At 40.3% G+C, this 13,142-nt stretch overlaps 1 long non-coding RNA gene across 1 annotated transcript in view; it reads right to left on the bottom strand.

The window, feature by feature from the left end:
* Nucleotides 1-13,142, bottom strand: part of LOC124519604 (uncharacterized) — a 32,870-nt gene that overhangs the window by 18,220 nt on the left and 1,508 nt on the right. The window contains exon 2 of the long non-coding RNA XR_006964143.1: nucleotides 10,131-10,290. This is a non-coding gene — a long non-coding RNA (uncharacterized LOC124519604). The remainder of the gene's footprint in view (nucleotides 1-10,130; nucleotides 10,291-13,142) is intronic.

Below are 13,142 nucleotides of genomic sequence, written 5' to 3'. Positions count from 1 at the left end.
ACTTTGTACCTCCAAACCTACGAAGAGGGCCACCCTGCTTCACCCAGATCCACGTGCCGTGCCCGTTCTTTGCCTGAGCAGATCTGTGTTAGCTTGCTGATTCTGGAATGGGGACCTAGGACCTGGAATAGTCACAGAAAGACCTTGAGTAAGAAAAGGAAAGAGTCTATGGTGGTTGCTGTGGAAGATGGTTATGGCAGCTTCTTAAGAAATTAAACACAGAATTACCAAATGATGTGGCAATTCCGCTATACCCCAAATAATTGAAAATAGAGACTTGAAGAGGTTATTTGTACACCGGTGTTTATAGCAGCATTATTTACGGTAATAGCCAAACAGTGGCCACAGTCCAAGTGGTCACCGACGGATGCTGAATGCCCAAACAAAACGTGGCACACACATACGCGGAAATAGTATTCAACCTTAAAAAGTTAAGGAGATTCTGACTTATGCTACGTCATTACGCTGAGTGAATAAGCCAGTCACAAAAAGACAGAAACTATACAATGCTCCTTATGTGAGGGACCTAGAGTCATCAAGTTCATAGAGACAGAAAGGAGAATCATGGTTCCAGGGGCTGAGTGTTAGGGGACGATGGAGGTGTTGGTGTTTAACAGCTAGGGAGTTTCAGTGTGGGAAGGTAAAAAAAAAAAAAAAATTGTAAAAATGAAAAAGTAGTAACAGCTGCACAACAATGTGCCCTTAATGCCTCTGAACAGCCACTTAAAATGGTTTAAATGGTACATTGTATGCTATGTGTATTTTATTGTAATAAAATAAAAAAAAAAAAAAACTACTGCTGTGTTCAAGAAAAGGAAAAGAAGCCCCACATGTCAGAAGTTAGGAGACAGCTGAGGGTCACCAGGTATGTGAATGAGCTGATGTTCTAGTCATGGGGTGGGGGGTGGGGGTGGTTTGTTATCTAATCTGGTTATTTAGGTATTCAACCCTTGATGGATTGCTAACTTGGTGAAAACTGGGACTAATAAACTCTGCCCACCAGTCCAGAGAGACAATATGGAAGTTGTCTCAGCCACGAGTCTAGCTGGAAAATTAGAAGGCTAAATCAATAAATAATTCTCCCACGAAAACTCAACATACCAGGCCTGCGTGTTTGGAGTTTGCTCCACACTGCATTCACAGTGTGGGAAGTCCTTGAGCCAAAAAGTAATGTAAAATTGTTTTTGGGCTGGTGCTGGCTCTGGGGTGTTTAGGAGAAGCAAACAAAAACACACTGGAGGGACTCTGACAACTCAGGCTGCCCAGATTCCCAAAGAAAAATAAAGTCCCTCTTACAATCCCAAATTATAAAGTGCACAAGGAAATTATTCTTTGTGAATGAAAGTCAACAAAAACAGGAAACATAAAAACTAGGGCCCCCAAATATGAAAAAACTAAAAAATAATCCGGGAGTACACTATGACATGAATGAATAAAGGTATTACATGATACAGAAATAATAAGGTGGAAAAAGAATTAATGAACTGAAAGCCAAATCTGAGCATATTGCCCAGAACACAGATGGAAAGATGTTAGAAGACGGGAAATTTTTAAAGAGAGGTTAAAAAACATGGAATATAAATTAAAAAACCCCAATGTATATCTTGATAGGAATTCCAGAAAGAGAGAATAAAGATGGGGAAGAATTTAGAAGAAATAGTGTTGATAATAGGAATAGCTTAGAATGATCTAGATTTGACTGGAAAACGAATCTTCAGATTCAAGAAGGACAGTAAGTCTAAACATAATAAATAAAAACAGGGGTGCCTGGGTGGCTCAGTTGGTTAAGCGTCCGACTTCGGCTCAGGGCATGATCTCGTGGTTTGTGAGCTTGAGCCCCACGTTGGGTTCTGTGCTGACAGCTCAAAGCCTGGAGCCTGCTTTGGATTCTGTGTGTGTCTCTCTCTCTGCCCCTCCTCCACTCACGCTCTGTCTCTCTCTGTCTCAAAAATAAATAAAACATTAAAAAATTAAAAAATAATAAAAATAAATTTACACTTAGATCATTGTAGTGAAATTATAGGAAACCTAAGGAAACCACAATATCTCGGGGGGCAGGGGGATAAACTATCAATAACAAAACAATAACCTAAAGGCAATGAGCTTTTGTTTTTTGTTTTTTGGGGTTTTTTTAGAGAGACAGAGAGAGGGCATGTGTGCATGTGTGCATGAGCCAGGGAGGAGCAGAGGGAGAGGGAGACAGGGAATCTGAAGCAGGTTCCACACTCCGTGTGGCCTGGACACAGGGCTCCAGGTGGGGCTCGATCTCATGACCGTGAGATCATGACCTGAGCTGATATCGAGTGAGATGCTCAACCAACTGAGCCACCCAGATGCTCCAAATGGCAACAAAGGCATAGAATAATATGATAATGTCATCGTAACATGATAAAATGCAAGCACGGAATAGAGGCTGGGAGGCATAGAGTAACAGCTTTAAAGCACTGAAGGAAAATCACCAGCAACTTAGAATTCTCCTATCAGCTACACTGAGGAATGAGGGTGAAGTGGAGTGAGAAGGGGCTGGGAGTGTTAGCCATCAGGAAAATAAAGCAAAAATAATATATTCCCCACGGGGCAAACTGCAGGGCTGGCAAACCTATAGGTAAAGCTACATAAACATTGGTTCAAAATATAAAAAATACAAATAATAATAATTTGGAGGATATCGCTTGAAAATAAAATGCTAACAAAGCAGAATAGGCAAGCTGGATAGATGACAGCAATTGGAATTAAAGCATTCTGAGTTGCCTGTCATATGTCAAATCATGGATGCATGTTAACATGCTAATGGCCGACGCTATGATAAATAGGAATAGAATTTATAATTTCCAAAGAGAAGATCAAAAAATAAGAGAATAAAGTAAACATTCACATACACACACACACACACACACACACACACACACACACACACACACATCTTCAAACAAACACAGTATCATATTAAAATTTCATAGAGTTGAGTATTGGGTACACAGAGTTTGTTATATCCATACTGGCCTCTACTCCTTATCTACGTGTATGAAACACTTCATATAAATAATAGTAATAATAATAATGACATCGAAAACCTTATCATCAACCGAAGGAGAAAGCAGGAAATTAAAGAAAGTGAGTCTAGAGAAAAACCTGATCAACCACAATAAATATAAAAGACTTTTTTATTAATTAAAATATGGAAAAACTTGTATCAAGAAAAAATTTATCTATCTTCTGTTTATCAAAGACATATCTAAAATGTAATGAAAAAGATGGAAAGATATGTACCAGGCAAATATTAACTGAAAAAGGCCATTGTTTGACATAAGTATCAGATAAAAAAATAATTAAGGTAAAAGATACTGTTAAGAATAAAGACAACACTACATAATAAGAGGAAAAATTGATCAAAATGATGTAGTAATCCTATATGTACCTAACAATTTAGCCTCAAAACATATAAAGCAAGAATGGAGTAACAACCAAAATAAATTTATGAGCCAAGATAGTGGAAGATTTTAATAGTCTGTTCTCAGAATTGACATTTAAGCAGACAAAAAATCAGTAATGGTAGCGACAACCTGAACAACACAATTAGCAAGCCGATTAAAGGGACATATGTAGAACCCTCAGAATCGAAGCACACACATTTTCAAGTACACATCGAATATTTTAAATAAATTGACTATATAGTATGCTACTAACCACATTCTAACAAATGACAAAGAAGTGATATCCTACAGACCTCAACACAATAAAATTAAAATTCAGCAACAACAGGGGCACCTGGGTGGTTCAGTCAATGAAGCATCCGATTTCAGCTCAGGTCATGATCTCGAGGTTCTCGAGTTCAAGCCCCACATCGGGCTTGTGCTGTATAGCACGGAGCCTGCTTGGGATCCTCTGTCTAGTTCTCACTCTGACCCTACCCCCCCCACCCCTGCTTGCACACCCTCTCTTTCTCTCTCTCTCAAAAATAAATAAACACTTAATGAAAATTCAATAATAACAAAAAATGTGTCAATATGCTTGGAAATTAAGCAACCAACAAGTAAAGAAGAAATAATGCAATTTAACCAAATCATAATACAAACACTAAAAATCAAATCTGGAAAACAGCAAGGGGTGTACCGGTTCATGTGTTCCAACAGGTTCTCTGGGTTGGGGGTGTGTGTGTATGTTTGTTAGGGGGTGGGGGTGGGGAAAGACATCCAGCAATTGCCAACAGCTGTAGTCTAAGTATCCCGCTAGGTCTATTTCAAGCCATCAACAGGAAGCGTAAAATTGGGAAGAAATACACAAAATCAACTCTCACCAACCAATACGGGTTGGCTATAGCTGGTTCTGGCACACCAATGCTAACAACTGAAATACATCTTTAAATGCATATGGGAAACAAAGAAGAAAGGTTGAAAGTGATTTTCCTTAGGATCTAAATCAAAGGTTAGAAAAAGAACAGAGGAGTAAACCCAAAAAATTAGAAGGAAGGAAATAATAAAGATAAGAGCAGAAGTTAATAACATTACAAACAAAGACACAGTTAAGAAGATTAACAAAAGTGGGGGAAATGGTTCTTTTGGGAGATGAATTAACTAGGCAAACATCTGGCTGACATGATCAAAGGAAGAGAAATTAAAATAAAAATAAACAATGCTCTAAATAGAAAGAACAAAAGATACGCGGTAGAAAAATAGAAGATAAATATAAATGATGCCAACAAGCTTGAAAACTTAGATTTAAAAAAAAAGGGCAATTTTCTGGAAGAATACTAAGAACAAAACCGACTCCAGGAAAAATTTAAAACGTGAGCATAAATGTTACTATCAAAGAAACAGAGTCAATCCACGTGCTCGTGCTGCCGTTTTCCCTTCACACGAACACAAACACAATTACCAAGCCTGGGTGGTTTTACAGGTAAGTTCTGCCCTCAAGATATGGATGATTTTACTATCATAAGGTTGCTTCAGAAAAACAGAAGAAGGACAAAAGCTCTCCAGTTCCTTTTAGGAGGCCATTAAACATGGAAACAGAACTGGAAAGGAAAACCATAGGCCAGTCTCATACATGAACAAAGAGAAAAATGTATTACATAGCATGCCATTTTAAAAAATCTGGCAGTTTGGAATGTCTGGGTGGCTCAGTGGGTTGAACGTCCGACTCACGATTTTGATTCAGGTCATGATCCCTGGGTCCTGGGATCGGGCTCTGTGCTGCAGAATGCTTACGATTCTTTCTCTCTCTCCTTCTGCCCTTGCCCTGCTCAAGCTCGCTCTCTCTCTCTCTCTCTCTCTCTCAAAAAAAAAAAAAAAAGACTGGGGTGCCTGGGGGGCTCAGTTGGTTAAGCAACCAACTTTGGCTCAGGTCATGATCTCACGGCTCATGAGTTTGAGCCCCATGTCAGGCTCTGTGCTGACAGCAAGAGCCTGGAGCCTGCTTCAGATTCTGTGTCTCCCTCTCTCTCTGCCCCTCGCCTGCTCACACACACTCTCTCTCTCTCAAAAGTAAATAAACATTAAAAAATATCTGGCAGTGCAATTTTGTAACTCATTGCTGATTAAGATTTATTCAAGAATGTAAAAATCCCTTAGACGATCAATTAATATAATCATTACATTAACAGGTTAAAGGAGAAAAATCATTTTGATATATGCAGGAAAAGTACTTAATACAATTCAACAATCATTCCTTACTAATCCAAATATACTTCCCCAAGAGAAATAAATAAATCCTCTTAAGCAAACTAGCAATAGGTGGAAACTGTCTTAATTTTTTTAAAAGGACATCTTTTAAAAACCCATTGCAAATATTGAAATTACTAATGTGAAAAGCATAAGAATACCCCCTTATTCTGCTTTCAAAGTGATACTGAAGGTGCTAACAAGAAAATAAGAGACTGAAATGTTTACAGTAACCTTATTCATAATAGCCAAAAATCCAAAGCAACCCAAAATAACCCCAGATTCAAACAACTCCTGTCTATCAACGGGAGAACAGGTAAACAAATTGTACACTATCCACACAGTGGAATACTGTTCAGTCATAAAAGGTTGCTGATCCTGGCAAGGACACGGATGAATCCTAAAACAACATTATGCTATGCAAAAGCAACCGATCTCAAAATAAAATATACGGTGTGATTCCATTTATAGAAAGTTCGAGAGTAGGAAACTGATAGCCACAGAAAGCAGACTGTTGGTTGCCAAAGGGTTATGAGGGACTGACTGCAGGGAGGAAGCTTTTTGGATGCGGGGTGATGAACATGTTCTATGTCCTGATTGGGGTGTTGATTACACAAGTGTATATAGTTTTCAAAGCTAACTGAACTGAATAACTGAGATCTGTGCATTTCATTGTTTGGTAATTATATCTCAATTTTAAAAAGCACTTGGGGCGCCTGGGTGGCGCAGTCGGTTAAGCGTCCGACTTCAGCCAGGTCACGATCTCGCGGTCCGTGAGTTCGAGCCCCGCGTCGGGCTCTGGGCTGATGGCTCAGAGCCTGGAGCCTGTTTCCGATTCTGTGTCTCCCTCTCTCTCTGCCCCTCCCCCGTTCATGCTCTGTCTCTCTCTGTCCCAAAAATAAATAAACGTTGGGAAAAAAAATAATAAAATAAAATAAAAAGCACAATAGGCTAAATTCTGGAAAGAAGGGGGTAATGCAATCAGTACATACAATGTGTTTATACAGAATATCCAAGAGTATCTACAAATAAATATTAGCGCTAATAAGAAAGTTTAACGAGTTGCTAGAAATCAATATACAAAAATCAATAGTTATTTTTAAAGGACATTATTAACCATGGCAATAAAAGCTTTTAAGGTGCCCAGAAATAAATCTAACAAATGGTGTGTAAGATTTTTTACGGAGAGAGCCACAAAACTTTATTGAAGGGGGAAAGAAAAAAGGATTTACTATATTCATGGACGGGAGGGTCTGGTATTTTAAAGATTGCAATGTTCTCCCAAATGCATCTGTACATTCAATATTATTTCCACAAAAAAAATGTCAGTAGGTTGTTTCAAAGGCTTGACAAGAATAAGCTAAAAAATTACGAAGAAAAAAAGGAGGGGAAGAGGCTTCAGAAGGAGGAGGAGGAAAAGAAAAAAATGGGTTTACCCTTTTGAATACCGGTACTCCTCGTAAAGCTATAGTAATTTAAACAGTGCAATATTGCCACAGGGAATAGAGTGCTTAGAAATAGAACCACTTAGCTATGGAAATTTGGAATATGACAGAGATGGCATTGTAAATCACTGGGCAAAGAATCCGAGTATTCAATAAATGATGCTCAGACATCACCATATGCAAAAAAAAAAAAAAAAAAGAAAAAAGAAAAAAAAGAAAAAGAGAAAGAAAAAAAAGAAAAGGAATCCACCTATTCATGTGTAAAAGGGTAAAACTGGATATCTACCTCGTATCATGCACAAAAATCACTAAATGTGAAAATCAAAATTTACAAAGAAAATACAGGAGAATATCTTAATGACATGTGGATACTGTCATGTTACTTATGGTAACCAAAGCATAAGCCACACTGAGAAAAGAAATACTGTAAATATAATTATATTAAACTATGAACGTCTGTGTACCAGGACAATGACAAAAAGGAAGTCAATACCTATTATGGGAAGGTGTTTACAACCCATGTAACTAATTTTCTACAATTGGAATATAATAGAATTCCTTAAAAATACAGCAAGACGATCCAAGAAAAAAAAAGAAACACAAATAAACACATGAAAAGATGTCTTAACCTATCTAGTAATCAAAGAAAGTGCGGATCAGAACAAAATACCATCCTTACCTATCAGGTTGGCAAAAACCAATAGCCAATAGTCAATCAATACATCCAGTTCCAAGAACGGGTGGGGCTACTGGAAATGGGAAGCCTTATATCGTGCTCACATGGCTGCACATTGGCACAACTGTTTGGAAGAACAATTCTGGAATAACTTACAAAAGATGTGGATGATGTCCTGCCAACCAGATATTAGTCTGCTAGATGTCTGCCACAGAGCGGTACACACGAGGACATAAGTGCCAGAATGTTCATGGCAACATGGCTTGTAATAGCAAAAAAAACAAAAACAAAAACACAAAAACAAAAAAAACAAAAAAAACTAGGGAAAAAACACAAGTGTTATCGAGTCATATATTTGTTTAAATGTAAAAAACAATCCAATGTATATTTCTTACAGGTGCATATGTATTTAGAGAACGTATGTAATATACACAGCAATATCAGTGTAGGGATAGTATATGGGGGAACCTGAATTACCTGGGTTAGAATCGAGGTTACCAGCTATATATATATGGCCTTGGACAAGTTATTTAACCAACCTTTCTTCTTCCCTTCACCTATAAAATGGGGGATGAAAATAGTATCTGTGTCATATGTCTTCAGTGGGCATTAAAGGAGCTAATGTATGCAAAGTGCTTAGAATAATGGCCATTTGCTGCTTTTATTACCATCATTTTCTTCATCATCATCATCATCATCATCATCAAGACACTAGCTATCTCTAATGGGAGGGGAGGAGTAGGGATGCAGGTAAATCTCTAGCTTTATCTGTAAGGAAATATGGCTATGCTAACATAGATTACACCTGAATTTAATATGACTATGAGGCCGAGGGCACTGAGTACATGATTATTTCCCATATAAGTTTCTGGGCTTTGCTGAGCATTTCAAATCCTCCGTATATCAAACGTTTTTTGTTTTGTTTTGTTTGTTTGCTTTTTAATTTTTTTAATGTTTATTTATTTTTGAGAGAGAGAGAGACAGCATGAGCAGGGGAGGGGCAGAGAGAGAGGAGGACACACAATCTGAAGCAGGCTCCAGGCTCTGAGCTGTTAGCACAGAGCCCGACGTGGGGCTCGAACTCACGAACTGTGAGATCATGTCCTGAGCCGGAGTCAGACGCCCAACCGAGTGAGCCACCCAGGTGCCCCTTGTTTTGTTTTTAGTAAAAAAATGAATGGTCTGCAGAATACTATGGAGAAATGTTTAAACCACCTTGCATATTGAATACTGTAAAAGGGAAGTTATTGTGGGAACATATTTTTGGACAAATGCTTGGCAGCTAGCTAGCGGCTAGCAACAGGAAGTTACAAGTTCACAATTAAAGAAAGGAAAGCCAAGGAAGTTACAAGTAGTTCTTTCCAAGAACACCCAAGATCCCAAAGTAGCAGGAAAAACTGTGCAGAAATGCATGAAGTTTCTAGGGAGGACATAAACACAGAGTTCCTAGAAGTGCCAAGGAAATAATGTTCGTTGATATACGTATCCAAAAAACATGTTTCCTGAGAAAGCCGTTATAATAAACTTATAGAACATTTATTGAATTCTTTAAATGAACATTTATGGGGCTTGGATTCTGTACACATATATGTTTTGTTTGTCTTTTGGCCCCAGGCTGACTTCAGCTGTTATGTTTTAAAATGGAAGAAAACTTTAACGTGCTTTCTGTGCATTTACCACAATAAAGGGCTTTGCAGTGAACGTTTCTAGAAAGAGTATCCATCCGTCAGGATGCTTTCGGTAGCGAGCAGCAAAAGCCATCTAAATCTTAAACTGCGGGGGTTTACTGTCATCTCATTAAGGAGAAGTCCGGAGGAAAGTAGTCTCAGGGTTGATTCAATTGCTCAACAACATCCACAACACTCAGACCCTTCCTGACTCTCTGTTCTGCTGTCTTGAAGGTCAGGAAGTTTCCGCTCAAGGTCGTGGGATGCTCGCATCAATTCTGTATCATGTCTTCACGCAACCAAGCCCAAAAGGCAGGAAGCAAGTCAGGGTAGCAGACCCCCAGCTCATCTGCCATGTTATCAGGTGGAAAAATCTTCCCCAGAGACCTGGTCACTGGACTTTCCTAAACTGCTTGTTGGCAAATAGAAGCGGGGTTACCGTAACTGTGTTACGACTCATCACTAACTCATCACCTAGGACTAGAATCGTCTTCCTCTGGCCTGTTACCCCTTGTACCTGCACAAAACCTAAGCTGTGTTATCAAGGAGGAAAGCCACAAGGAGGAAGCGACTCTTACTGGTGAAAAAGGCACGGAGCTACATAGCACCTACCCGGTTTTCTCCACAAAGACATATGGCTTACGGCACACACTGTTATCTGTACCCAGTGGTTATTACCGACCTCTTTCTTACCGGCAGCACCAGATCTGCTTATTCTTCTAGGGTTCCTGGACCCAATTCCCATGTGGGGGTGAGGAGTGGTTCCCCCACACACGATACCAAGCAAGTCGTAGCCACCGATGGGGTGTCTGAGAATTCAACTCAATTCTGACACTCTTGACCTAGAGACAGCATCAGATCCCACAGGTTAAGGATCAGTCCCACAAGACTGCACCCCATCCCCCACTTGAGACGCCAACCGCAAGCCTCCTGTGCTTCTGGTTGACCACCTACAGATGGGAGGTTCCAATAACCTTAAGTTTGACTAATTTGCTAAAACGCCTCGCAGAACTCAGGGAAAACACTTTCTTATACTTGCAAATCTGTTAAAGGATATGAACAAACAGCCAGATGAAGACAGACAGGAGTTCCCACACAAAGGGGATCCCCTCTTGGGTTTTTAAGGAGGCTTCATTACATAGTCATGATTGACTAAGTCCTTGGCCACAGATTGATTGAACCTCCTGTCCCACCCCCATCCCCCCCCCCCCGCCCCCCCCAGTCTAGGGGCAGCACTGAAAGTTCCAGCCTCCTAATCACAGGGTTGTCCCTCTAGGCAACAAGCCCCCATCCTTAGGCAGAGTCCTAAAGTTACCTCATTAACATAAAAAAGACACCTTTATCACTCTCAGCTTTGGGGAAGCTCTTAGGGTTTCGGAGGCAGTGAGCCAGGAACTATGAACGAAGACCATACATCACCCCGATGACCACAGTCTATTTCTCATAAATGACACTCTCACTTTTATGTTTGAGCAGCCAAATGCTTTCCAGACACTGGGCCTCTTTGTGGCGTAGGGGTGAATCTTCGCTGGTCTGCAGCCATCCAGGTAAATCCATTCCCCTTGTCTGTGACCAGCATAGGAAGAGGACCGTGACACGGAGGGAAGTCTTCTGGGGAGCCCCTGGACAGGGACAGAAGAAAGGAGGCCCGCTCTCTGGTCTGGGGACACTGCTGTGGGGGTATCTTTGCTGTACCTGTTGTAGCCATCTTGCAACCATGAGGGATGTCAGGCTTTAGTGATCATAGTGAGAACAGATCCCGGATGTTATTGCCGACTTCCTAAATTAATCAGCCTATTCACCATTGTGCCCCTCAACTTCTTGCACTATGCGATCATAAATTTTCTTCTTTGTTAGGCCACTTGAGTTTGATCCTTTGGTACTTACATTCAAATCATCCTGACAGCATACTCAAATTGAAAATGTAAAGCAAACCGGGGTGCCTGGGTGGCTCAGTTGAGTAAGCATCCAACGCTTGATTTCGGCTCAGGTCATGATCTCACAGCTCATGAGATTGAGCCCTGTGTCGGGCTCTGCACTGATGGCGTTGAGCCCGCTTGAGAGTCTCTCTCTGCCCCTCCCCCACTCACAGTCTCTGTCTCTGTCTCTCTCTCTCTCTCTCCCCCTCAAAATAAATAAGCATTAAAAAAAAGAAAACATAAAGCAAATAATTTAAAGAGAGATTTTTAAAAACTAGATAAATAAGAAACTAACAACGGCACATCCAGCTGCTTTAAACCGGTTTGAATCTACACGTTCAGAATAATCAAGTGTCATAATCCTTAAGGAAAACCTTTTACTAAGCATTCTCTCTGTGTAAGGCACTTTTATGAGCCCTATGATGAGGAAGCGATTGAGCAAGTAGTCTAGGGACACTAAAAAAAAAAAAAAATATGAAATGCATGATCCTTAAATTCAAGAAGCTTATCCTACAGTTGGGGAAAAAGTTCAGTTGACAGTAAAAATTCTAAATCACACATCAGTTTTAAAGAAGTGGTTCCATTATGTTCAAATACGGTACCTATTATCAGCCAGGTAATAAATTGTCCCATCACACTGTAATACATCAAATATCAGAATCCCTTTCCACACACAAATCTCTAGATCCTGAAGCATATTAGAAAAACCTTTAATTTCCTTAAGATCAATCCTTCTTTTGAAACAGCAACCGACATGTGCATAGATTTACTTTACCCCTGAGGAAACTGAAGAGTCATACAGAGAGACATCAGGCCCAACTTTTTACTTAAAGTGTTTTACTTTTTATGAACGATTATCATAGAGCTGGAATTAGTGGAGCCTGGGTGAATGAGTCTTCACTTCTGTTTGCACGGGAGTAGGGTGAGTTCCGATTTGGTAGTCTATCTTTAAAGGGACTGATGAAAAAAGAACGCTATTGCAGGGATGGCGAAGGGAAAGCTGACCTGTTCACACTTGATGTAATACATTTTGGTATTTATGGAGCGAGCGCCCAAGGCAAGTAGGGGTGTAAGTAGTGATAAGTGTGCACTTTGCCTTCGTGGGGACCCTGAGGGAGATCAAGAGTGCTAAGCCTTGGCAGGAAAGCACCAGCCCAGATATAAAATACCCCGGCTCTGAATGTGTCTACCGGAGCATAAATTTATTAAAACCCCATCTTAGACCATAAAGCGAAAGCATCGGGAAAGCAGCAGCTCCCGCTACCTAAGTCAGGTTTGTTTTGTGTTTTGTTGTAGTATTTTTTTTTTTTAAATAAAAGGATAAGTGGTTTAGCAATCCTGGCTTTAGAACGGGCATCTGAAGCACCAGTTCCATGATGCTGTACCAGTTTAGTAGTTAGCGTACTACTAAATACAGAACGGCCACTACTAAATACAAACGGTCTTCTGCATAAAACCACTTGAAAGGCTTTCTCTGTGGCTGAGTGCCACCATTTTCCTCTTTAGAAACCAGCAAGGACCAAGTTGGCCTGTAAACGGAAGCTCGTCCCTCGTAGAGGATGGTCATGTAGGCTGAATCCCATCTGGGAGAGTTTGATTGGATTGGACAGAAGAGGCGAAAGGCAAGTGGGGGGGGAGGGGTAAAAGAAGCTACAAGGTATAAAGGGGGGGTTCAGCTTCTAAAACTTCCCGTTCATCAGACAGATGACCGTCTGTGAAGGCTGTCGGCTCCCCACCTTTCATGGAATCTGCAGTCCCGAAGGAGGGTATTAACT

Source organism: Lynx rufus, unplaced genomic scaffold, assembly GCF_022079265.1.
Source record: "Lynx rufus isolate CCGP_SWC_20201006 ecotype Redwood Valley unplaced genomic scaffold, mLynRuf1.p SCAF_28, whole genome shotgun sequence".
Classification (NCBI taxonomy): Eukaryota; Metazoa; Chordata; class Mammalia; order Carnivora; family Felidae; genus Lynx; species Lynx rufus.
Note: the sequence above shows the minus strand (reverse complement) of the source record. Positions and strands in the feature narration are given on the sequence as shown.